This window comes from Oryzias latipes, chromosome 1 (assembly GCF_053564925.1).
Source record: "Oryzias latipes strain Hd-rR chromosome 1, Olatipes_Hd-rR_3.1".
Lineage (NCBI taxonomy): Eukaryota > Metazoa > Chordata > Actinopteri > Beloniformes > Adrianichthyidae > Oryzias > Oryzias latipes.
The window spans coordinates 11,056,000-11,077,684 of NC_136237.1; the positions used below are offsets into that span (position 1 = coordinate 11,056,000).

General features: G+C 41.5%; 12 non-coding genes across 12 annotated transcripts; all 12 read right to left on the reverse strand.

The window, feature by feature from the left end:
• Positions 1-712: 712 nt before the first annotated feature.
• trnas-gcu (transfer RNA serine (anticodon GCU)) lies at positions 713-794 on the reverse strand. Its single transcript has one exon. It is a non-coding gene; the product is annotated as a tRNA-Ser (tRNA).
• Positions 795-2,429: 1,635 nt separating this feature from the next.
• trnas-gcu (transfer RNA serine (anticodon GCU)) lies at positions 2,430-2,511 on the reverse strand. Its single transcript has one exon. It is a non-coding gene; the product is annotated as a tRNA-Ser (tRNA).
• A 1,635-nt stretch (positions 2,512-4,146) lies between these two features.
• Positions 4,147-4,228, reverse strand: trnas-gcu (transfer RNA serine (anticodon GCU)). Its single transcript has one exon. It is a non-coding gene; the product is annotated as a tRNA-Ser (tRNA).
• A 1,702-nt stretch (positions 4,229-5,930) lies between these two features.
• Positions 5,931-6,012, reverse strand: trnas-gcu (transfer RNA serine (anticodon GCU)). The gene has a single exon. It is a non-coding gene; the product is annotated as a tRNA-Ser (tRNA).
• A 1,699-nt stretch (positions 6,013-7,711) lies between these two features.
• Positions 7,712-7,793, reverse strand: trnas-gcu (transfer RNA serine (anticodon GCU)). The gene has a single exon. It is a non-coding gene; the product is annotated as a tRNA-Ser (tRNA).
• A 1,609-nt stretch (positions 7,794-9,402) lies between these two features.
• On the reverse strand, positions 9,403-9,484 carry trnas-gcu (transfer RNA serine (anticodon GCU)). The gene has a single exon. It is a non-coding gene; the product is annotated as a tRNA-Ser (tRNA).
• Positions 9,485-11,186: 1,702 nt separating this feature from the next.
• Positions 11,187-11,268, reverse strand: trnas-gcu (transfer RNA serine (anticodon GCU)). The gene has a single exon. It is a non-coding gene; the product is annotated as a tRNA-Ser (tRNA).
• A 1,699-nt stretch (positions 11,269-12,967) lies between these two features.
• On the reverse strand, positions 12,968-13,049 carry trnas-gcu (transfer RNA serine (anticodon GCU)). The gene has a single exon. It is a non-coding gene; the product is annotated as a tRNA-Ser (tRNA).
• Positions 13,050-14,741: 1,692 nt separating this feature from the next.
• On the reverse strand, positions 14,742-14,823 carry trnas-gcu (transfer RNA serine (anticodon GCU)). The gene has a single exon. It is a non-coding gene; the product is annotated as a tRNA-Ser (tRNA).
• A 1,702-nt stretch (positions 14,824-16,525) lies between these two features.
• Positions 16,526-16,607, reverse strand: trnas-gcu (transfer RNA serine (anticodon GCU)). Its single transcript has one exon. It is a non-coding gene; the product is annotated as a tRNA-Ser (tRNA).
• A 1,699-nt stretch (positions 16,608-18,306) lies between these two features.
• trnas-gcu (transfer RNA serine (anticodon GCU)) lies at positions 18,307-18,388 on the reverse strand. Its single transcript has one exon. It is a non-coding gene; the product is annotated as a tRNA-Ser (tRNA).
• Positions 18,389-20,080: 1,692 nt separating this feature from the next.
• trnas-gcu (transfer RNA serine (anticodon GCU)) lies at positions 20,081-20,162 on the reverse strand. The gene has a single exon. It is a non-coding gene; the product is annotated as a tRNA-Ser (tRNA).
• Positions 20,163-21,685: the final 1,523 nt, after the last annotated feature.

Below are 21,685 nucleotides of genomic sequence, written 5' to 3' on the forward strand. Positions count from 1 at the left end.
GGTAGAGCGCTCGCTTTGCATGTGAGAGGTAGAGGGATCGATGCCCTCATTATCCTGAGCTCCTGTCTGTTTATCATCAAATACAGTCCTTTAGATGTACCCTCATTGGGAATCATACTACATGTCTTTACACCAATGCCCATTAAAAACATTGCAAAATGCTGACCGAGCTTTCAAACTGCTGCAACTACCTTACTGTCTTTCAGATGTTTATGACAAAAGCTTTCATTCAAGTCAGGGCTTTGAAAGTGTTTACTGAAACACCTGCTCCTTGCAACCATCAACAAAGATAGTGTGAGTGCAGTTGACGCAGACAAGGTAATAGATGCAACTGCATGAATGCATTCATAAGACCTTTTCTTGTTGGGTATTGCTGCTGTTGTTTTGGATGTTGGTAAGAATGTAACTACTTAGAAGAGGGGCATGAGTGTAATGCTGCTTTCACACTGAGTTCGATTCGGTGTTGCATTTGAGTGGGGCAGCTAGCTGCCTTTCGAAGCTTGTCAAATTCGTCACATGATGTATGTCCGAAAATGACTTGACATGCTGAATTCTAAACACACCAAAGGACCCTTGAATTTAATCAGAACATTGATGTAGGAGTGAATGTGGACAATCCTTACACACAAATTGCATTTGGTGTGAACACAGCTTAAAACTTGTCATGGTGCTACCGAACAACGTCTGTTGACACTCCAAAAGACAAAACACACAATGAGGATGGGAATTGAACCCATGCATGCAAAGCACAATGGATTAGCAGTCCATCTCCTTAACCTCTCGGACACCTCATCTGGAATTCAATTCTTTCGTGACACCACTGGTCTCATAAACTCGTATGCCATCATTGGCCTCGTGCGGCCTGTGGCATCTTGAGGTAGCCCATTATTTCCAGCTACTCAAGCAAGTTGGGATTTTTTAAAAACTAAAAATGTGCCAGTATGTGGATATACAACAAGGTTAGAAGGACCTGTGCTCTCATTGTGGCCAAAAGGACTTTTGGATTTGAGCAACCAATCAGAGCATTTTGCTAGGGAATTACTTCAAATGGCAGAGTGCTTGCTTTGCATGTGAGAACAAGGGGGATAGATGTCCACATTCTGCAAAACATTTTCTTTTGTATCTACGTTTCATCAAACTGTTGGTGCAAGAAGCATGTACTTATGAGATGAGTTGCAGAGTTTGGTCTGTTGTGTGTATGGAATTTACCTTTAAGGAATACTTGTTGATCAGGGATTTCTGTTCTTGACAGATAGTGCCTCTGTGGCTTTCAGGTGTTGATGTCAATGATTAGAATTCCGTGGGTTCCCCAAAAGCCAGAGTGACATTCATTGAGCGCTCTTGATCATGATAAGAAATGAGTCTATGTACATGCTGACAGAGTGGTTGACTGCGAGTAAAAAGATGCATGCAAATTCACCATCAGAAAAGGTAAAGATCAGAACGACTTGTTTGTTGATTACCTTTCATTTGGCAGAGTTGGTAATGAGTCAAGTTTCAAATCTGCAGATCCTTGTAGATGGCCCGTGGGTTTATATTATCTTTTGTAAACATGGCGTGTCCAACCCTTCTAGCATTAGCTTTGCAACTGTGGAGGCAAATATAGAATCGTGTGGTTTTTAACCACTGGAAAAAGTTGATATTTTGGAGAGAAAAAGCCGCAAAAACAGTGTTTGGATATGCACCGAAGCTACGAAGAACTGTCACAGCCATACAAAAAGTGTCATTAAACATTTGGCATAAAAACACAGTCAATTCGTAGGGGGATTAGCTCAAGTGGTTGTGGTAGAGCGCTCGCTTTGCATGTGAGAGGTAGAGGGATCGATGCCCTCATTATCCTGAGCTCCTGTCTGTTGATCATCAAATACAGTCCTTTAGATGTACCCTCATTGGGAATCATACTACATGTCTTTACACCAATGCCCATTAAAAACATTGCAAAATGATGACTGAGCTTTCAAACTGCTGCAACTACCTTACTGTCTTTCAGATGTTTATGACAAAAGCTTTCATTCAAGTCAGGGCTTTGAAAGTGTTTACTGAAACACCTGCTCCTTGCAACCATCAACAAAGATAGTGTGAGTGCAGTTGACGCAGACAAGGTAATAGATGCAACTGCATGAATGCATTCATAAGACCTTTTCTTGTTGGGTATTGCTGCTGTTGTTTTGGATGTTGGTAAGAATGTAACTACTTAGAAGAGGGGCATGAGTGTAATGCTGCTTTCACACTGAGTTCGATTCGGTGTTGCATTTGAGACATGCTGAATTCTAAACACACCAAAGGACCCTTGAATTTAATCAGAACATTGATGTAGGAGTGAATGTGGACAATCCTTACACAAAAATTGCATTTGGTGTGAACACAGCTTAAAACTTGTCATGGTGCTACCGAACAACGTCTGTTGACACTCCAAAAGACAAAACACACAATGAGGATGGGAATTGAACCCATGCGTGCAAAGCACAATGGATTAGCAGTCCATCTCCTTAACCTCTCGGACACCTCATCTGGAATTCAATTCTTTCGTGACACCACTGGTCTCATAAACTCCTATGCCATCATTGGCCTCGTGCGGCCTGTGGCATCTTGAGGTAGCCCATTATTTCCAGCTACTCAAGCAAGTTGGGATTTTTTAAAAACTAAAAATGTGCCAGTATGTGGATATACAACAAGGTTAGAAGGACCTGTGCTCTCATTGTGGCCAAAAGGACTTTTGGATTTGAGCAACCAATCAGAGCATTTTGCTAGGGAATTACTTCAAATGGCAGAGTGCTTGCTTTGCATGTGAGAACAAGGGGGATAGATGTCCACATTCTGCACAACATTTTCTTTTGTATCTACATTGCATCAAACTGTTGGTGCAAGAAGCATGTACTTATGAGATGAGTTGCAGAGTTTGGTCTGTTGTTGGTATGGAATTTACCTTTAAGGAATACTTGTTGATCAGGGATTTCTGTTCTTGACAGACAGTGCCTCTGTGGCTTTCAGGTGTTGATGTCAATGATTAGAATTCCGTGGGTTCCCCAAAAGCCAGAGTGACATTCATTGAGCGCTCTTGATCATGATAAGAAATGAGTCTATGTACATGCTGACAGAGTGGTTGACTGCGAGTAAAAAAATGCATGCAAATTCACCATCAGAAAAGGTAAAGATCAGAACGACTTGTTTGTTGATTACCTTTCATTTGGCAGAGTTGGTAATGAGTCAAGTTTCAAATCTGCAGATCCTTGTAGATGGCCCGTGGGTTTATATTATCTTTGTAAACATGGCGTGTCCAACCCTTCTAGCATTAGCTTTGCAACTGTGGAGGCAAATATAGAATCGTGTGGTTTTTAACCACTGGAAAAAGTTGATATTTTGGAGAGAAAAAGCCGCAAAAACAGTGTTTGGATATGCACCGAAGCTACGAAGAACTGTCACAGCCATACAAAAAGTGTCATTAAACATTTGGCATAAAAACGCAGTTGATTCGTAGGGGAATTAGCTCAAGTGGTAGAGCGCTCGCTTTGCATGTGAGAGGTAGAGGGATCGATGCCCTCATTCTCCATTATCCTGAGCTCCTGTCTGTTGATCATCAAATACAGTCCTTTAGATGTACCCTCATTGGGAATCATACTACATGTCTTTACACCAATGCCCATTAAAAACATTGCAAAATGCTGACCGAGCTTTCAAACTGCTGCAACTACCTTACTGTCTTTCAGATGTTTATGACAAAAGCTTTCATTCAAGTCAGGGCTTTGAAAGTGTTTACTGAAACACCTGCTCCTTGCAACCATCAACAAAGATAGTGTGAGTGCAGTTGACGCAGACAAGGTAATAGATGCAACTGCATGAATGCATTCATAAGACCTTTTCTTGTTGGGTATTGCTGCTGTTGTTTTGGATGTTGGTAAGAATGTAACTACTTAGAAGAGGGGCATGAGTGTAATGCTGCTTTCACACTGAGTTCGATTCGGTGTTGCATTTGAGACATGCTGAATTCTAAACACACCAAAGGACCCTTGAATTTAATCAGAACATTGATGTAGGAGTGAATGTGGACAATCCTTACACAAAAATTGCATTTGGTGTGAACACAGCTTAAAACTTGTCATGGTGCTACCGAACAACGTCTGTTGACACTCCAAAAGACAAAACACACAATGAGGATGGGAATTGAACCCATGCGTGCAAAGCACAATGGATTAGCAGTCCATCTCCTTAACCTCTCGGACACCTCATCTGGAATTCAATTCTTTCGTGACACCACTGGTCTCATAAACTCCTATGCCATCATTGGCCTCGTGCGGCCTGTGGCATCTTGAGGTAGCCCATTATTTCCAGCTACTCAAGCAAGTTGGGATTTTTTAAAAACTAAAAATGTGCCAGTATGTGGATATACAACAAGGTTAGAAGGACCTGTGCTCTCATTGTGGCCAAAAGGACTTTTGGATTTGAGCAACCAATCAGAGCATTTTGCTAGGGAATTACTTCAAATGGCAGAGTGCTTGCTTTGCATGTGAGAACAAGGGGGATAGATGTCCACATTCTGCACAACATTTTCTTTTGTATCTACATTGCATCAAACTGTTGGTGCAAGAAGCATGTACTTATGAGATGAGTTGCAGAGTTTGGTCTGTTGTTGGTATGGAATTTACCTTTAAGGAATACTTGTTGATCAGGGATTTCTGTTCTTGACAGACAGTGCCTCTGTGGCTTTCAGGTGTTGATGTCAATGATTAGAATTCCGTGGGTTCCCCAAAAGCCAGAGTGACATTCATTGAGCGCTCTTGATCATGATAAGAAATGAGTCTATGTACATGCTGACAGAGTGGTTGACTGCGAGTAAAAAAATGCATGCAAATTCACCATCAGAAAAGGTAAAGATCAGAACGACTTGTTTGTTGATTACCTTTCATTTGGCAGAGTTGGTAATGAGTCAAGTTTCAAATCTGCAGATCCTTGTAGATGGCCCGTGGGTTTATATTATCTTTGTAAACATGGCGTGTCCAACCCTTCTAGCATTAGCTTTGCAACTGTGGAGGCAAATATAGAATCGTGTGGTTTTTAACCACTGGAAAAAGTTGATATTTTGGAGAGAAAAAGCCGCAAAAACAGTGTTTGGATATGCACCGAAGCTACGAAGAACTGTCACAGCCATACAAAAAGTGTCATTAAACATTTGGCATAAAAACGGAGTTGATTCGTAGGGGAATTAGCTCAAGTGGTAGAGCGCTCGCTTTGCATGTGAGAGGTAGAGGGATCGATGCCCTCATTCTCCATTATCCTGAGCTCCTGTCTGTTGATCATCAAATACAGTCCTTTAGATGTACCCTCATTGGGAATCATACTACATGTCTTTACACCAATGCCCATTAAAAACATTGCAAAATGCTGACCGAGCTTTCAAACTGCTGCAACTACCTTACTGTCTTTCAGATGTTTATGACAAAAGCTTTCATTCAAGACAGGGCTTTGAAAGTGTTTACTGAAACACCTGCTCCTTGCAACCATCAACAAAGATAGTGTGAGTGCAGTTGACGCAGACAAGGTAATAGATGCAACTGCATGAATCCATTCATAAGACCTTTTCTTGTTGGGTATTGCTGCTGTTGTTTTGGATGTTGGTAAGAATGTAACTACTTAGAAGAGGGGCATGAGTGTAATGCTGCTTTCACACTGAGTTCGATTCGGTGTTGCATTGGAGTGGGGCAGCTAGCTGCCTTTCGACGCTTGTCAAATTCGTTGCATGATGTATGTCCGAAAATGACTTGACATGCTGAATTCTAAACACACCAAAGGACCCTTGAATTTAATCAGAACATTGATGTAGGAGTGAATGTGGACAATCCTTACACACAAATTGCATTTGGTGTGTACACAGCTTAAAACTTGTCATGGTGCTACCGAACAACGTCTGTTGACACTCCAAAAGACAAAACACACAATGAGGATGGGAATTGAACCCATGCGTGCAAAGCACAATGGATTAGCAGTCCATCTCCTTAACCTCTCGGACACCTCATCTGGAAATTAATTCTTTCGTGACACCACTGGTCTCATAAACTCCTATGCCATCATTGGCCTCGTGCGGCCTGTGGCATCTTGAGGTAGCCCATTATTTCCAGCTACTCAAGCAAGTTGGGATTTTTTAAAAACTAAAAATGTGCCAGTATGTGGATATACAACAAGGTTAGAAGGACCTGTGCTCTCATTGTGGCCAAAAGGACTTTTGGATTTGAGCAACCAATCAGAGCATTTTGCTAGGGAATTACTTCAAATGGCAGAGTGCTTGCTTTGCATGTGAGAACAAGGGAGATAGATGTCCACATTCTGCACAACATTTTCTTTTGTATCTACGTTGCATCAAACTGTTGGTGCAAGAAGCATGTACTTATGAGATGAGTTGCAGAGTTTGGTTTGTTGTTGGTATGGAATTTACCTTTAAGGAATACTTGTTGATCAGGGATTTCTGTTCTTGACAGACAGTGCCTCTGTGGCTTTCAGGTGTTGATGTCAATGATTAGAATTCCGTGGGTTCCCCAAAAGCCAGAGTGACATTCATTGAGCGCTCTTGATCATGATAAGAAATGAGTCTATGTACATGCTGAGAGAGTGGTTGACTGCGAGTAAAAAGATGCATGCAAATTGACCATCAGAAAAGGTAAAGATCAGAACGACTTGTTTGTTGATTACCTTTCATTTGGCAGAGTTGGTAATGAGTCAAGTTTCAAATCTGCAGATCCTTGTAGATGGCCCGTGGGTTTATATTATCTTTGTAAACATGGCGTGTCCAACCCTTCTAGCATTAGCTTTGCAACTGTGGAGGCAAATATAGAATCGTGTGGTTTTTAACCACTGGAAAAAGTTGATATTTTGGAGAGAAAAAGCCGCAAAAACAGTGTTTGGATATGCACCGAAGCTACGAAGAACTGTCACAGCCATACAAAAAGTGTCATTAAACATTTGGCATAAAAACGGAGTTGATTCGTAGGGGAATTAGCTCAAGTGGTAGAGCGCTCGCTTTGCATGTGAGAGGTAGAGGGATCGATGCCCTCATTCTCCATTATCCTGAGCTCATGTCTGTTGATCATCAAATACAGTCCTTTAGATGTAACCTCATTGGGAATCATACTACATGTCTTTACACCAATGCCCATTAAAAACATTGCAAAATGCTGACCGAGCTTTCAAACTGCTGCAACTACCTTACTGTCTTTCAGATGTTTATGACAAAAGCTTTCATTCAAGTCAGGGCTTTGAAAGTGTTTACTGAAACACCTGCTCCTTGCAACCATCAACAAAGATAGTGTGAGTGCAGTTGACGCAGACAAGGTAATAGATGCAACTGCATGAATGCATTCATAAGACCTTTTCTTGTTGGGTATTGCTTCTGTTGTTTTGGATGTTGGTAAGAATGTAACTACTTAGAAGAGGGGCATGAGTGTAATGCTGCTTTCACACTGAGTTCGATTCTGTGTCACATTTGAGTGGGGCAGCTAGCTGCCTTTATACGCTTGTCAAATTCGTCGCACGATGTATGTCCGAAAATGACTTGACACGCTGAATGCTAAACACACCAAAGGACCCTTGAATATAATCAGAACATTGGTGTAGGAGTGAATGTGGACAATCCTTACACACAAATTGCATTTGGTGTGAACACAGCTTAAAACTTGTCATGGTGCTACTGAACGTCTGTTGACACTCCAAAAGACAAAATACACAATGAGGATGGGATTTGAACCCATGCGTGCAAAGCACAATGGATTAGCAGTCCATCTCCTTAACCTCTCAGACACCTCATCTGGAATTCAATTCTTTCGTGACACCACTGGTCTCATAAACTCCTATGCCATCATTGGCCTCGTGCGGCCTGTGGCATCTTGAGGTAGCCCATTATTTCCAGCTACTCAAGCAAGTTGGGATTTTTTAAAAACTAATAATGTGCCAGTATGTGGATATACAACAAGGTTAGAAGGACCTGTGCTCTCATTGTGGCCAAAAGGACTTTTGGATTTGAGCAACCAATCAGAGCATTTTGCTAGGGAATTACTTCAAATGGCAGAGTGCTTGCTTTGCATGTGAGAACAAGGGGGATAGATGTCCACATTCTGCACAACATTTTCTTTTGTATCTACGTTTCATCAAACTGTTGGTGCAAGAAGCATGTACTTATGAGATGAGTTGCAGAGTTTGGTCTGTTGTTGGTATGGAATTTACCTTTAAGGAATACTTGTTGATCAGGGATTTCTGTTCTTGACAGATAGTGCCTCTGTGGCTTTCAGGTGTTGATGTCAATGATTAGAATTCCGTGGGTTCCCCAAAAGCCAGAGTGACATTCATTGAGCGCTCTTGATCATGATAAGAAATGAGTCTATGTACATGCTGACAGAGTGGTTGACTGCGAGTAAAAAGATGCATGCAAATTGACCATCAGAAAAGGTAAAGATCAGAACGACTTGTTTGTTGATTACCTTTCATTTGGCAGAGTTGGTAATGAGTCAAGTTTCAAATCTGCAGATCCTTGTAGATGGCCCGTGGGTTTATATTATCTTTGTAAACATGGCGTGTCCAACCCTTCTAGCATTAGCTTTGCAACTGTGGAGGCAAATATAGAATCGTGTGGTTTTTAACCACTGGAAAAAGTTGATATTTTGGAGAGAAAAAGCCGCAAAAACAGTGTTTGGATATGCACCGAAGCTACGAAGAACTGTCACAGCCATACAAAAAGTGTCATTAAACATTTGGCATAAAAACGGAGTTGATTCGTAGGGGAATTAGCTCAAGTGGTAGAGCGCTCGCTTTGCATGTGAGAGGTAGAGGGATCCCAGGGTTAGGGTTAGGCCATTAAAAACATTGCAAAATGCTGACCGAGCTTTCAAACTGCTGCAACTACCTTACTGTCTTTCAGATGTTTATGACAAAAGCTTTCATTCAAGTCAGGGCTTTGAAAGTGTTTACTGAAACACCTGCTCCTTGCAACCATCAACAAAGATAGTGTGAGTGCAGTTGACGCAGACAAGGTAATAGATGCAACTGCATGAATGCATTCATAAGACCTTTTCTTGTTGGGTATTGCTGCTGTTGTTTTGGATGTTGGTAAGAATGTAACTACTTAGAAGAGGGGCATGAGTGTAATGCTGCTTTCACACTGAGTTCGATTCGGTGTCACATTTGAGTGGGGCAGCTAGCTGCCTTTATACGCTTGTCAAATTCGTCGCACGATGTATGTCCGAAAATGACTTGACACGCTGAATGCTAAACACACTACAGGACCCTTGAATATAATCAGAACATTGATGTAGGAGTGAATGTGGACAATCTTTACACACAAATTGCATTTGGTGTGAACACAGCTTAAAACTTGTCATGGTGCTACTGAACGTCTGTTGACACTCCAAAAGACAAAATACACGATGAGGATGGGATTTGAACCCATGCGTGCAAAGCACAATGGATTAGCAGTCCATCTCCTTAACTTCTCGGACACCTCATCTGGAATTGAATTCTTTCGTGACACCACTGGTCCCATAAACTCGTATGCCATCATTGGCCTTGTGCGGCCTGTGGCATCTTGAGGTAGCCCATTATTTCCAGCTACTCAAGCAAGTTGGGATTTTTTAAAAACTAAAAATGTGCCAGTATGTGGATATACAACAAGGTTAGAAGGACCTGTGCTCTCATTGTGGCCAAAAGGACTTTTGGATTTGAGCAACCAATCAGAGCATTTTGCTAGGGAATTACTTCAAATGGCAGAGTGCTTGCTTTGCATGTGAGAACAAGGGGGATAGATGTCCACATTCTGCAAAACATTTTCTTTTGTATCTACGTTTCATCAAACTGTTGGTGCAAGAAGCATGTACTTATGAGATGAGTTGCAGAGTTTGGTCTGTTGTTGGTATGGAATTTACCTTTAAGGAATACTTGTTGATCAGGGATTTGTGTTCTTGACAGAAAGTGCCTCTGTGGCTTTCAGGTGTTGATGTCAATGATTAGAATTCCGTGGGTTCCCCAAAAGCCAGAGTGACATTCATTGAGCGCTCTTGATCATGATAAGAAATGAGTCTATGTACATGCTGACAGAGTGGTTGACTGCGAGTAAAAAGATGCATGCAAATTCACCATCAGAAAAGGTAAAGATCAGAACGACTTGTTTGTTGATTACCTTTCATTTGGCAGAGTTGGTAATGAGTCAAGTTTCAAATCTGCAGATCCTTGTAGATGGCCCGTGTGTTTATATTATCTTTGTAAACATGGCGTGTCCAACCTTTCTAGCATTAGCTTTGCAACTGTGGAGGCAAATATAGAATCGTGTGGTTTTTAACCACTGGAAAAAGTTGATATTTTGGAGAGAAAAAGCCGCAAAAACAGTGTTTGGATATGCACCGAAGCTACGAAGAACTGTCACAGCCATACAAAAAGTGTCATTAAACATTTGGCATAAAAACGGAGTTGATTCGTAGGGGAATTAGCTCAAGTGGTAGAGCGCTCGCTTTGCATGTGAGAGGTAGAGGGATCGATGCCCTCATTCTCCATTATCCTGAGCTCCTGTCTGTTGATCATCAAATACAGTCCTTTAGATGTACCCTCATTGGGAATCATACTACATGTCTTTACACCAATGCCCATTAAAAACATTGCAAAATGCTGACCGAGCTTTCAAACTGCTGCAACTACCTTACTGTCTTTCAGATGTTTATGACAAAAGCTTTCATTCAAGTCAGGGCTTTGAAAGTGTTTACTGAAACACCTGCTCCTTGCAACCATCAACAAAGATAGTGTGAGTGCAGTTGACGCAGACAAGGTAATAGATGCAACTGCATGAATGCATTCATAAGACCTTTTCTTGTTGGGTATTGCTGCTGTTGTTTTGGATGTTGGTAAGAATGTAACTACTTAGAAGAGGGGCATGAGTGTAATGCTGCTTTCACACTGAGTTCGATTCGGTGTTGCATTTGAGTGGGGCAGCTAGCTGCCTTTCGACGCTTGTCAAATTCGTTGCATGATGTATGTCCGAAAATGACTTGACATGCTGAATTCTAAACACACCAAAGGACCCTTGAATTTAATCAGAACATTGATGTAGGAGTGAATGTGGACAATCCTTACACACAAATTGCATTTGGTGTGAACACAGCTTAAAACTTGTCATGGTGCTACCGAACAACGTCTGTTGACACTCCAAAAGACAAAACACACAATGAGGATGGGAATTGAACCCATGCGTGCAAAGCACAATGGATTAGCAGTCCATCTCCTTACCCTCTCGGACACCTCATCTGGAAATTAATTCTTTCGTGACACCACTGGTCTCATAAACTCCTATGCCATCATTGGCCTCGTGCGGCCTGTGGCATCTTGAGGTAGCCCATTATTTCCAGCTACTCAAGCAAGTTGGGATTTTTTAAAAACTAATAATGTGCCAGTATGTGGATATACAACAAGGTTAGAAGGACCTGTGCTCTCATTGTGGCCAAAAGGACTTTTGGATTTGAGCAACCAATCAGAGCATTTTGCTAGGGAATTACTTCAAATGGCAGAGTGCTTGCTTTGCATGTGAGAACAAGGGGGATAGATGTCCACATTCTGCACAACATTTTCTTTTGTATCTACGTTTCATCAAACTGTTGGTGCATGAAGCATGTACTTATGAGATGAGTTGCAGAGTTTGGTCTGTTGTTGGTATGGAATTTACCTTTAAGGAATACTTGTTGATCAGGGATTTGTGTTCTTGACAGATAGTGCCTCTGTGGCTTTCAGGTGTTGATGTCAATGATTAGAATTCCGTGGGTTCCCCAAAAGCCAGAGTGACATTCATTGAGCGCTCTTGATCATGATAAGAAATGAGTCTATGTACATGCTGACAGAGTGGTTGACTGCGAGTAAAAAGATGCATGCAAATTCACCATCAGAAAAGGTAAAGATCAGAACGACTTGTTTGTTGATTACCTTTCATTTGGCAGAGTTGGTAATGAGTCAAGTTTCAAATCTGCAGATCCTTGTAGATGGCCCGTGTGTTTATATTATCTTTGTAAACATGGCGTGTCCAACCCTTCTAGCATTAGCTTTGCAACTGTGGAGGCAAATATAGAATCGTGTGGTTTTTAACCACTGGAAAAAGTTGATATTTTGGAGAGAAAAAGCCGCAAAAACAGTGTTTGGATATGCACCGAAGCTACGAAGAACTGTCACAGCCATACAAAAAGTGTCATTAAACATTTGGCATAAAAACGGAGTTGATTCGTAGGGGAATTAGCTCAAGTGGTAGAGTGCTCGCTTTGCATGTGAGAGGTAGAGGGATCGATGCCCTCATTCTCCATTATCCTGAGCTCCTGTCTATTGATCATCAAATACAGTCCTTTAGATGTACCCTCATTGGGAATCATACTACATGTCTTTACACCAATGCCCATTAAAAACATTGCAAAATGCTGACCGAGCTTTCAAACTGCTGCAACTACCTTACTGTCTTTCAGATGTTTATGACAAAAGCTTTCATTCAAGTCAGGGCTTTGAAAGTGTTTACTGAAACACCTGCTCCTTGCAACCATCAACAAAGATAGTGTGAGTGCAGTTGACGCAGACAAGGTAATAGATGCAACTGCATGAATGCATTCATAAGACCTTTTCTTGTTGGGTATTGCTGCTGTTGTTTTGGATGTTGGTAAGAATGTAACTACTTAGAAGAGGGGCATGAGTGTAATGCTGCTTTCACACTGAGTTCGATTCTGTGTCACATTTGAGTGTGGCAGCTAGCTGCCTTTATACGCTTGTCAAATTCGTCGCACGATGTATGTCCGAAAATGACTTGACACGCTGAATGCTAAACACACCACAGGACCCTTGAATATAATCAGAACATTGGTGTAGGAGTGAATGTGGACAATCCTTACACACAAATTGCATTTGGTGTGAACACAGCTTAAAACTTGTCATGGTGCTACTGAACGTCTGTTGACACTCCAAAAGACAAAATACACAATGAGGATGGGATTTGAACCCATGCGTGCAAAGCACAATGGATTAGCAGTCCATCTCCTTAACCTCTCGGACACCTCATCTGGAATTCAATTCTTTCGTGACACCACTGGTCTCATAAACTCGTATGCCATCATTGGCCTCGTGCGGCCTGTGGCATCTTGAGGTAGCCCATTATTTCCAGCTACTCAAGCAAGTTGGAATTTTTTAAAAACTAATAATGTGCCAGTATGTGGATATACAACAAGGTTAGAAGGACCTGTGCTCTCATTGTGGCCAAAAGGACTTTTGGATTTGAGCAACCAATCAGAGCATTTTGCTAGGGAATTACTTCAAATGGCAGAGTGCTTGCTTTGCATGTGAGAACAAGGGGGATAGATGTCCACATTCTGCACAACATTTTCTTTTGTATCTACGTTTCATCAAACTGTTGGTGCAAGAAGCATGTACTTATGAGATGAGTTGCAGAGTTTGGTCTGTTGTTGGTTTGGAATTTACCTTTAAGGAATACTTGTTGATCAGGGATTTCTGTTCTTGACAGATAGTGCCTCTGTGGCTTTCAGGTGTTGATGTCAATGATTAGAATTCCGTGGGTTCCCCAAAAGCCAGAGTGACATTCATTGAGCGCTCTTGATCATGATAAGAAATGAGTCTATGTACATGCTGACAGAGTGGTTGACTGCGAGTAAAAAGATGCATGCAAATTCACCATCAGAAAAGGTAAAGATCAGAACGACTTGTTTGTTGATTACCTTTCATTTGGCAGAGTTGGTAATGAGTCAAGTTTCAAATCTGCAGATCCTTGTAGATGGCCCGTGTGTTTATATTATCTTTGTAAACATGGCGTGTCCAACCCTTCTAGCATTAGCTTTGCAACTGTGGAGGCAAATATAGAATCGTGTGGTTTTTAACCACTGGAAAAAGTTGATATTTTGGAGAGAAAAAGCCGCAAAAACAGTGTTTGGATATGCACCGAAGCTACGAAGAACTGTCACAGCCATACAAAAAGTGTCATTAAACATTTGGCATAAAAACACAGTTGATTCGTAGGGGAATTAGCTCAAGTGGTAGAGCGCTCGCTTTGCATGTGAGAGGTAGAGGGATCGATGCCCTCATTATCCTGAGCTCCTGTCTATTGATCATCAAATACAGTCCTTTAGATGTACCCTCATTGGGAATCATACTACATGTCTTTACACCAATGCCCATTAAAAACATTGCAAAATGCTGACCGAGCTTTCAAACTGCTGCAACTACCTTACTGTCTTTCAGATGTTTATGACAAAAGCTTTCATTCAAGTCAGGGCTTTGAAAGTGTTTACTGAAACACCTGCTCCTTGCAACCATCAACAAAGATAGTGTGAGTGCAGTTGACGCAGACAAGGTAATAGATGCAACTGCATGAATGCATTCATAAGACCTTTTCTTGTTGGGTATTGCTGCTGTTGTTTTGGATGTTGGTAAGAATGTAACTACTTAGAAGAGGGGCATGAGTGTAATGCTGCTTTCACACTGAGTTCGATTCTGTGTCACATTTGAGTGTGGCAGCTAGCTGCCTTTATACGCTTGTCAAATTCGTCGCACGATGTATGTCCGAAAATGACTTGACACGCTGAATGCTAAACACACCACAGGACCCTTGAATATAATCAGAACATTGGTGTAGGAGTGAATGTGGACAATCCTTACACACAAATTGCATTTGGTGTGAACACAGCTTAAAACTTGTCATGGTGCTACTGAACATCTGTTGACACTCCAAAAGACAAAATACACGATGAGGATGGGATTTGAACCCATGCGTGCAAAGCACAATGGATTAGCAGTCCATCTCCTTAACCTCTCGGACACCTCATCTGGAATTCAATTCTTTCGTGACACCACTGGTCTCATAAACTCGTATGCCATCATTGGCCTCGTGCGGCCTGTGGCATCTTGAGGTAGCCCATTATTTCCAGCTACTCAAGCAAGTTGGGATTTTTTAAAAACTAATAATGTGCCAGTATGTGGATATACAACAAGGTTAGAAGGACCTGTGCTCTCATTGTGGCCAAAAGGACTTTTGGATTTGAGCAACCAATCAGAGCATTTTGCTAGGGAATTACTTCAAATGGCAGAGTGCTTGCTTTGCATGTGAGAACAAGGGGGATAGATGTCCACATTCTGCACAACATTTTCTTTTGTATCTACGTTTCATCAAACTGTTGGTGCAAGAAGCATGTACTTATGAGATGAGTTGCAGAGTTTGGTCTGTTGTTGGTATGGAATTTACCTTTAAGGAATACTTGTTGATCAGGGATTTCTGTTCTTGACAGATAGTGCCTCTGTGGCTTTCAGGTGTTGATGTCAATGATTAGAATTCCGTGGGTTCCCCAAAAGCCAGAGTGACATTCATTGAGCGCTCTTGATCATGATAAGAAATGAGTCTATGTACATGCTGACAGAGTGGTTGACTGCGAGTAAAAAGATGCATGCAAATTGACCATCAGAAAAGGTAAAGATCAGAACGACTTGTTTGTTGATTACCTTTCATTTGGCAGAGTTGGTAATGAGTCAAGTTTCAAATCTGCAGATCCTTGTAGATGGCCCGTGGGTTTATATTATCTTTGTAAACATGGCGTGTCCAACCCTTCTAGCATTAGCTTTGCAACTGTGGAGGCAAATATAGAATCGTGTGGTTTTTAACCACTGGAAAAAGTTGATATTTTGGAGAGAAAAAGCCGCAAAAACAGTGTTTGGATATGCACCGAAGCTACGAAGAACTGTCACAGCCATACAAAAAGTGTCATTAAACATTTGGCATAAAAACGGAGTTGATTCGTAGGGGAATTAGCTCAAGTGGTAGAGCGCTCGCTTTGCATGTGAGAGGTAGAGGGATCGATGCCCTCATTCTCCGTTATCCTGAGCTCCTGTCTATTGATCATCAAATACAGTCCTTTAGATGTACCCTCATTGGGAATCATACTACATGTCTTTACACCAATGCCCATTAAAAACATTGCAAAATGCTGACCGAGCTTTCAAACTGCTGCAACTACCTTACTGTCTTTCAGATGTTTATGACAAAAGCTTTCATTCAAGTCAGGGCTTTGAAAGTGTTTACTGAAACACCTGCTCCTTGCAACCATCAACAAAGATAGTGTGAGTGCAGTTGACGCAGACAAGGTAATAGATGCAACTGCATGAATGCATTCATAAGACCTTTTCTTGTTGGGTATTGCTGCTGTTGTTTTGGATGTTGGTAAGAATGTAACTACTTAGAAGAGGGGCATGAGTGTAATGCTGCTTTCACACTGAGTTCGATTCGGTGTTGCATTTGAGTGGGGCAGCTAGCTGCCTTTCGACGCTTGTCAAATTCGTTGCATGATGTATGTCCGAAAATGACTTGACATGCTGAATTCTAAACACACCAAAGGACCCTTGAATTTAATCAGAACATTGATGTAGGAGTGAATGTGGACAATCCTTACACAAAAATTGCATTTGGTGTGAACACAGCTTAAAACTTGTCATGGTGCTACTGAACAACGTCTGTTGACACTCCAAAAGAAAAAATACACAATGAGGATGGGATTTGAACCCATGCGTGCAAAGCACAATGGATTAGCAGTCCATCTCCTTAACCTCTCGGACACCTCATCTGGAATTCAATTCTTTCGTGACACCACTGGTCTCATAAAATCGTATGCCATCATTGGCCTCGTGCGGCCTGTGGCATCTTGAGGTAGCCCATTATTTCCAGCTACTCAAGCAAGTTGGGATTTTTTAAAAACTAAAAATGTGCCAGTATGTGGATATACAACAAGGTTAGAAGGACCTGTGCTCTCATTGTGGCCAAAAGGACTTTTGGATTTGAGCAACCAATCAGAGCATTTTGCTAGGGAATTACTTCAAATGGCAGAGTGCTTGCTTTGCATGTGAGAACAAGGGGGATAGATGTCCACATTCTGCACAACATTTTCTTTTGTATCTACGTTTCATCAAACTGTTGGTGCAAGAAGCATGTACTTATGAGATGAGTTGCAGAGTTTGGTCTGTTGTTGGTATGGAATTTACCTTTAAGGAATACTTGTTGATCAGGGATTTCTGTTCTTGACAGATAGTGCCTCTGTGGCTTTCAGGTGTTGATGTCAATGATTAGAATTCCGTGGGTTCCCCAAAAGCCAGAGTGACATTCATTGAGCGCTCTTGATCATGATAAGAAATGAGTCTATGTACATGCTGACAGAGTGGTTGACTGCGAGTAAAAAGATGCATGCAAATTGACCATCAGAAAAGGTAAAGATCAGAACGACTTGTTTGTTGTTTACCTTTCATTTGGCAGAGTTGGTAATGAGTCAAGTTTCAAATCTGCAGATCCTTGTAGATGGCCCGTGGGTTTATATTATCTTTGTAAACATGGCGTGTCCAACCCTTCTAGCATTAGCTTTGCAACTGTGGAGGCAAATATAGAATCGTGTGGTTTTTAACCACTGGAAAAAGTTGATATTTTGGAGAGAAAAAGCCGCAAAAACAGTGTTTGGATATGCACCGAAGCTACGAAGAACTGTCACAGCCATACAAAAAGTGTCATTAAACATTTGGCATAAAAACGGAGTTGATTCGTAGGGGAATTAGCTCAAGTGGTAGAGCGCTCGCTTTGCATGTGAGAGGTAGAGGGATCGATGCCCTCATTCTCCGTTATCCTGAGCTCCTGTCTGTTGATCATCAAATACAGTCCTTTAGATGTACCCTCATTGGGAATCATACTACATGTCTTTACACCAATGCCCATTAAAAACATTGCAAAATGCTGACCGAGCTTTCAAACTGCTGCAACTACCTTACTGTCTTTCAGATGTTTATGACAAAAGCTTTCATTCAAGTCAGGGCTTTGAAAGTGTTTACTGAAACACCTGCTCCTTGCAACCATCAACAAAGATAGTGTGAGTGCAGTTGACGCAGACAAGGTAATAGATGCAACTGCATGAATGCATTCATAAGACCTTTTCTTGTTGGGTATTGCTGCTGTTGTTTTGGATGTTGGTAAGAATGTAACTACTTAGAAGAGGGGCATGAGTGTAATGCTGCTTTCACACTGAGTTCGATTCTGTGTCACATTTGAGTGTGGCAGCTAGCTGCCTTTATACGCTTGTCAAATTCGTCGCACGATGTATGTCCGAAAATGACTTGACACGCTGAATGCTAAACACACCACAGGACCCTTGAATATAATCAGAACATTGGTGTAGGAGTGAATGTGGACAATCCTTACACACAAATTGCATTTGGTGTGAACACAGCTTAAAACTTGTCATGGTGCTACTGAACGTCTGTTGACACTCCAAAAGACAAAATACACAATGAGGATGGGATTTGAACCCATGCGTGCGAAGCACAATGGATTAGCAGTCCATCTCCTTAACCTCTCGGACACCTCATCTGGAATTCAATTCTTTCGTGACACCACTGGTCTCATAAACTCGTATGCCATCATTGGCCTCGTGCGGCCTGTGGCATCTTGAGGTAGCCCATTATTTCCAGCTACTCAAGCAAGTTGGGATTTTTTAAAAACTAATAATGTGCCAGTATGTGGATATACAACAAGGTTAGAAGGACCTGTGCTCTCATTGTGGCCAAAAGGACTTTTGGATTTGAGCAACCAATCAGAGCATTTTGCTAGGGAATTACTTCAAATGGCAGAGTGCTTGCTTTGCATGTGAGAACAAGGGGGATAGATGTCCACATTCTGCACAACATTTTCTTTTGTATCTACGTTTCATCAAACTGTTGGTGCAAGAAGCATGTACTTATGAGATGAGTTGCAGAGTTTGGTCTGTTGTTGGTTTGGAATTTACCTTTAAGGAATACTTGTTGATCAGGGATTTCTGTTCTTGACAGATAGTGCCTCTGTGGCTTTCAGGTGTTGATGTCAATGATTAGAATTCCGTGGGTTCCCCAAAAGCCAGAGTGACATTCATTGAGCGCTCTTGATCATGATAAGAAATGAGTCTATGTACATGCTGACAGAGTGGTTGACTGCGAGTAAAAAGATGCATGCAAATTCACCATCAGAAAAGGTAAAGATCAGAACGACTTGTTTGTTGATTACCTTTCATTTGGCAGAGTTGGTAATGAGTCAAGTTTCAAATCTGCAGATCCTTGTAGATGGCCCGTGTGTTTATATTATCTTTGTAAACATGGCGTGTCCAACCCTTCTAGCATTAGCTTTGCAACTGTGGAGGCAAATATAGAATCGTGTGGTTTTTAACCACTGGAAAAAGTTGATATTTTGGAGAGAAAAAGCCGCAAAAACAGTGTTTGGATATGCACCGAAGCTACGAAGAACTGTCACAGCCATACAAAAAGTGTCATTAAACATTTGGCATAAAAACACAGTTGATTCGTAGGGGAATTAGCTCAAGTGGTAGAGCGCTCGCTTTGCATGTGAGAGGTAGAGGGATCGATGCCCTCATTATCCTGAGCTCCTGTCTATTGATCATCAAATACAGTCCTTTAGATGTACCCTCATTGGGAATCATACTACATGTCTTTACACCAATGCCCATTAAAAACATTGCAAAATGCTGACCGAGCTTTCAAACTGCTGCAACTACCTTACTGTCTTTCAGATGTTTATGACAAAAGCTTTCATTCAAGTCAGGGCTTTGAAAGTGTTTACTGAAACACCTGCTCCTTGCAACCATCAACAAAGATAGTGTGAGTGCAGTTGACGCAGACAAGGTAATAGATGCAACTGCATGAATGCATTCATAAGACCTTTTCTTGTTGGGTATTGCTGCTGTTGTTTTGGATGTTGGTAAGAATGTAACTACTTAGAAGAGGGGCATGAGTGTAATGCTGCTTTCACACTGAGTTCGATTCTGTGTCACATTTGAGTGTGGCAGCTAGCTGCCTTTATACGCTTGTCAAATTCGTCGCACGATGTATGTCCGAAAATGACTTGACACGCTGAATGCTAAACACACCACAGGACCCTTGAATATAATCAGAACATTGGTGTAGGAGTGAATGTGGACAATCCTTACACACAAATTGCATTTGGTGTGAACACAGCTTAAAACTTGTCATGGTGCTACTGAACATCTGTTGACACTCCAAAAGACAAAATACACGATGAGGATGGGATTTGAACCCATGCGTGCAAAGCACAATGGATTAGCAGTCCATCTCCTTAACCTCTCGGACACCTCATCTGGAATTCAATTCTTTCGTGACACCACTGGTCTCATAAACTCGTATGCCATCATTGGCCTCGTGCGGCCTGTGGCATCTTGAGGTAGCCCATTATTTCCAGCTACTCAAGCAAGTTGGGATTTTTTAAAAACTAATAATGTGCCAGTATGTGGATATACAACAAGGTTAGAAGGACCTGTGCTCTCATTGTGGCCAAAAGGACTTTTGGATTTGAGCAACCAATCAGAGCATTTTGCTAGGGAATTACTTCAAATGGCAGAGTGCTTGCTTTGCATGTGAGAACAAGGGGGATAGATGTCCACATTCTGCACAACATTTTCTTTTGTATCTACGTTTCATCAAACTGTTGGTGCAAGAAGCATGTACTTATGAGATGAGTTGCAGAGTTTGGTCTGTTGTTGGTATGGAATTTACCTTTAAGGAATACTTGTTGATCAGGGATTTCTGTTCTTGACAGATAGTGCCTCTGTGGCTTTCAGGTGTTGATGTCAATGATTAGAATTCCGTGGGTTCCCCAAAAGCCAGAGTGACATTCATTGAGCGCTCTTGATCATGATAAGAAATGAGTCTATGTACATGCTGACAGAGTGGTTGACTGCGAGTAAAAAGATGCATGCAAATTGACCATCAGAAAAGGTAAAGATCAGAACGACTTGTTTGTTGATTACCTTTCATTTGGCAGAGTTGGTAATGAGTCAAGTTTCAAATCTGCAGATCCTTGTAGATGGCCCGTGGGTTTATATTATCTTTGTAAACATGGCGTGTCCAACCCTTCTAGCATTAGCTTTGCAACTGTGGAGGCAAATATAGAATCGTGTGGTTTTTAACCACTGGAAAAAGTTGATATTTTGGAGAGAAAAAGCCGCAAAAACAGTGTTTGGATATGCACCGAAGCTACGAAGAACTGTCACAGCCATACAAAAAGTGTCATTAAACATTTGGCATAAAAACGGAGTTGATTCGTAGGGGAATTAGCTCAAGTGGTAGAGCGCTCGCTTTGCATGTGAGAGGTAGAGGGATCGATGCCCTCATTCTCCGTTATCCTGAGCTCCTGTCTATTGATCATCAAATACAGTCCTTTAGATGTACCCTCATTGGGAATCATACTACATGTCTTTACACCAATGCCCATTAAAAACATTGCAAAATGCTGACCGAGCTTTCAAACTGCTGCAACTACCTTACTGTCTTTCAGATGTTTATGACAAAAGCTTTCATTCAAGTCAGGGCTTTGAAAGTGTTTACTGAAACACCTGCTCCTTGCAACCATCAACAAAGATAGTGTGAGTGCAGTTGACGCAGACAAGGTAATAGATGCAACTGCATGAATGCATTCATAAGACCTTTTCTTGTTGGGTATTGCTGCTGTTGTTTTGGATGTTGGTAAGAATGTAACTACTTAGAAGAGGGGCATGAGTGTAATGCTGCTTTCACACTGAGTTCGATTCGGTGTTGCATTTGAGTGGGGCAGCTAGCTGCCTTTCGACGCTTGTCAAATTCGTTGCATGATGTATGTCCGAAA